Genomic DNA, 4,170 nt, shown 5'->3' on the forward strand with positions numbered 1-4,170 from the left:
CAGTCACACACCCCTTTATTGTTTTGTAAGTGATTTCTCATCATGGGTCCGGCTAGAGCCTTTGCTTTTGCATGGCTCCAGAGCCCAGAGAGAGTGCTTCCCCTGCCACTCATCTCCTATCTCCTGCTGCTGAATTCAGCAAGGAAGGAGAGGGAGGGCAAGAGCCAAAAGGAGCAGTGTTCAACCCTCGGGCTCTGCAGCCTCATGAAAGCATGGGCTCTGGTTGAGCCTTGCTCCGATCAGCTGGCAAGCTCAGACCTCTAGAGGGAGCGCATGCTGATGAGGGAGTGAGCTCAGAGTTTACTGTGCATGCTCCACAGAAATTGGGGAGGGGGTGAGGGGTACACTGCCTTACCCCATTCCTGGGTTTGCTACTGATTGCTTTTTGACCCTTTGGTTCAGATCAAGTGTACTATTTTGATGTATTATTCTGGATTGTGCTTTGGGACTGGATTTTTGCAGCTTTAGTGAGTAGTGCTTATTTTTTTTACTGGGTTTGGGAAATTGCTGGAATCTTGTTTTCCTGTTTTATGGGCACTAAAATATCTCTGATGACTCCCTCTAGGAGGTGATCTGTGTAGGGTGGTGGCTGGGTTGTGTTATCCCCACTCTGGACATCTAAGCTGAAGATCAGTTCCAGGGTATGAATGAATGAGTTGGACAAGAGATGATCTGAGAAAGTCCTAAGGAGGCAAAGGAGATGAGGGTTTCTATTTTTTTCCATGTGTGTATGTGCAAGAGAGAGAGAGAGAGAGAGAGAGTCTACAGATGAAGAGTCTGGGATATTTCAACATCATTGACTTAAATTTATCAGTGAGATGCTTTTATGAATCATTTAGTCTGCAGTAGTCTTTAGATGAGCACAGAATCTGTGTAGGGTTGGATCTGGTTTTCATTGTTAGATTAATGAATTTTGAATGAAGTTGTCATTTCTGAGACAAATGCTCTCTAGGGTTTGATGTTTGCAAAGGAGGTATATGGAGTGATGCCTGTTTTCTGGTCTATAATATGTCAAGTATCCTAGACTGCAGAACTTGCAGTGTAGCATCCAGGTCTTGGCAATACCTTGTTTGTTGTCAGTGTCAGGTCTTAGTTTGGTTTATAGCCTTACTTCCATCTTTTAGAAAGCAACTTTGAATTCTATTTCCAAATGCTCAGAAGAAAACAAAGGCTTTCAGTTTAGGTGATGTTCTGGCACTAGCTCTGGCCAGAGGTAGTCCTTCTATGTGGCTGCTCTGTGCTTCCAGGGAGTGAGAGGAAAGAGGATCTGGTGGAGAAGATACTTCAGCAATCCCAGCTGCATGGGATATTTGGTGTATCTGCTCTTTGGTGTATCTGGGTTTATCCTCAGACTGTTGGGATCTGGTTCACAGTGGGTGTGTCCACACGAGATGCTTTACTGTGCGGTAGGTGTGGTTTACTATGTGGTAAACATGTGTGTCTACACATGCACATGCTTACTGCACAGTAAACCTTGCTAATCGTGAGTAAATTTGCTGCCTGCAAATGCAAGTAGCAAATTTACTTGTAATTACTAACTGCACAGTAGCACTCATGTAAATGCCTAACTGGGAGCAAATCTGCTCCTGGTCAGCTGGCCACCTGGGGAAGGGAGATTGCTCTGAGATCACCATTGGGGAGTGGGGGCTGAGAGATTCTTATCCTTATCTCCCAGCCCCTACTTCACCATTGTGGGACTTGGGTTAGGAGACAAGGATCTCCCAGCACTGGCCCCGTGGTTGTGGAGCTGGTGCTGGGAGCTCCCTATTGGTGGGGGCTGGGAGCCTGTCCCCTGCTCAGCTCTGTGATCATGGAGTTGGGTGGGGAACAGGCTGGGGAGCCCATGGTTGTGGAGCTGAGTGAGGAACAGAGATAGCCCTGACCCTGCAATCATGCAGAAGGGGCTGGGAACTGTCCTGGTTAGGGGCAGGTCCCAGTCCCATGCCCTGATGGAGTGATTGAGGCACAGGGCTTGGAAAGAACTTCAGGGGAGGGGCAGATCCAAGCCCCCTGTCCCAATCCACTGGCAGATTAGGACAGCTCCTGATTGAGGGGCCAGGGCCAGGAGCAATCTGTTGCTGGGGTAGGGGGACATTGTCCCTGCCCCAATAGCAGGCAGCCCCTGGGGGCAGGGTGCAATGTCCCAACTCCAGCCAAGACACAGCAGTATCCTGGCCCAGTGCTCTGTCAGCCCCTGGGCTAGCACCCAGGGGGGACATAGAGCTCCCCTTGGTGGTGGTAGGGCTATCCCAGGAAGCAGAAGAAATTTGCTGCCATTAGCAGCGAAGCTGCTCCTGCTTCCGTGCATGTGTAAATGCCTGCCTGGGAGTGTATATTTGTGAGTAGTTTAATCATGAATAAATTGATCCCACATCAAATGCACATGTAGACACATCCAGCAATCCCAGGACAGGAAAAGCTTAAAGTTGTTTTCCAGCCCTTCCTGCCTGTCTGCATCAAATGGTTTATTATGTCTTGACTAATCTGAACATTTAAGATATCTAGGCTAAACTGCTGTTTCAATAGTCACTTACCATGAATGCTAAAGGAAAACCTGTTCGGCTTGATGGATCTTGCATGATTTATAATTAAATAGAGGTTCTTTGCTTAAATAACATTAAGAGTCTGTCTTCTGCTGACATTAAAACTAGAAAATTTAGCATTCAGACTAAGCCTTGATCCCTGAAGTACTCTGTTTGCTAAAATAATAATCAGATTTAAAAAGGCAGAATGGTGACAACTTGAAGACCCTTAACTCCGAATTTCCTAGAATTCACAAGTTTAAATTAGATCTTGAAATAATAAGCAAAAATATTTTTCCTTGTTAGCATTTATTATTTATACATTACTGAGGACTATAGTGGGCATTTTACAAAACAAATGCATAGAGATCAGTAGGGACAATCAATTTACAGTCCTACAATCCTGTGAGGACTCATGGTGGTACAGGGCTTGAGTGTAAGTTTTTCCAGAATCAGAGCCTAATTTTAGGCGTGCCCTACTAAGTGAGGGTAACTAACAGTGAAGGTCGATGAGGTGAAGAATGAAAAGGGTGACAGCAGTGAGATTTTTTTCAGGCTAAAAAATATAAACTTACTCCTTGTGGACACTATGGTTATAGGATCAGATTAAAACAACCCAGCGCCTGAAGCCTACCATGACCTTAGGTTCTATCATCTTTGTCTCATGCTCCTACACTGCCCTGATGTAATGACTCCTGGTCATGACTAACCAGTTAACATATCTTAAGTTGTTATCTGATCACAGGTTAATGCAATTAATAGCATGATACCACAAGGAATAAGCTGCAAAGTTATACATTAAAATTGTGTTGTAACTTTGTGGCTGGTTCCTGTCACGCCATTAACTGAATGTATGGCCAGGCTGGGGCTCCCAGCCATGGAGGCACACCATGCACCCCTGAGGCTGGGAGCTGTCACCTGATCCTGGCTCCCAGCAGCAAGGCTATGCCATGCAGTGTTATGGCTGGAGCTGCTGATTTGGGCTCTCAGCCATGGAGGTGTATAGTGTGGTCTGTGGTTGAAAGCCCCATGAGTTGATGGCCCCAGCTGTGCAGGTGTGTGGTATGCCCCCATGGTGGGGGTGGGTCCTGTTGGCTGAGAGGCCTCTCAGGCATAGGCAACTTGTGGGGAGGGGGGCATGGGGGGGGCATGTGCCCCTCTGAGATTGGTTGCTGTCAGCCTCTGTGGGCATCACCGCTTGCCACACCACCCCCCTGCCACTGCTGCCAACAGCGTCTGTGGATGGTCCCTGCTCACCACTCCCCCGTCCCTCGCTGCTGACACCGCCACTGGTGTCTGTGGGTGGTCCCCACTCGCTGCTGCCAACACCAGCACTGGCATCTGCAGGCGATCCCTGCTGGCTGCTCGCCACCACCGACAGCACGTTGGTGTCTGTGGGTGGTTCCCACTTGCTGCCATGTTTCCCCCCCAGTCTGAGGAGGCACCAGTTGTTCATGTTCCCAGATGTGCGAGCTTGCTACTTGCCAGTGCAGGGGGTGCCCAGCACTGTGATCCCAGGATCCTTCCCCCTGCACTGGCAATAAGGCATGATGGGATCTGATGCTTGATCCCACAATCACTCCTCCTGCCATGCCGCATGTGGCATGGCAGGAAGCATGATTGTGGGGATCATGCATCAGATCCCATG

Source organism: Alligator mississippiensis, chromosome 4 (genome assembly GCF_030867095.1).
Source record: "Alligator mississippiensis isolate rAllMis1 chromosome 4, rAllMis1, whole genome shotgun sequence".
Taxonomy (NCBI): domain Eukaryota; kingdom Metazoa; phylum Chordata; order Crocodylia; family Alligatoridae; genus Alligator; species Alligator mississippiensis.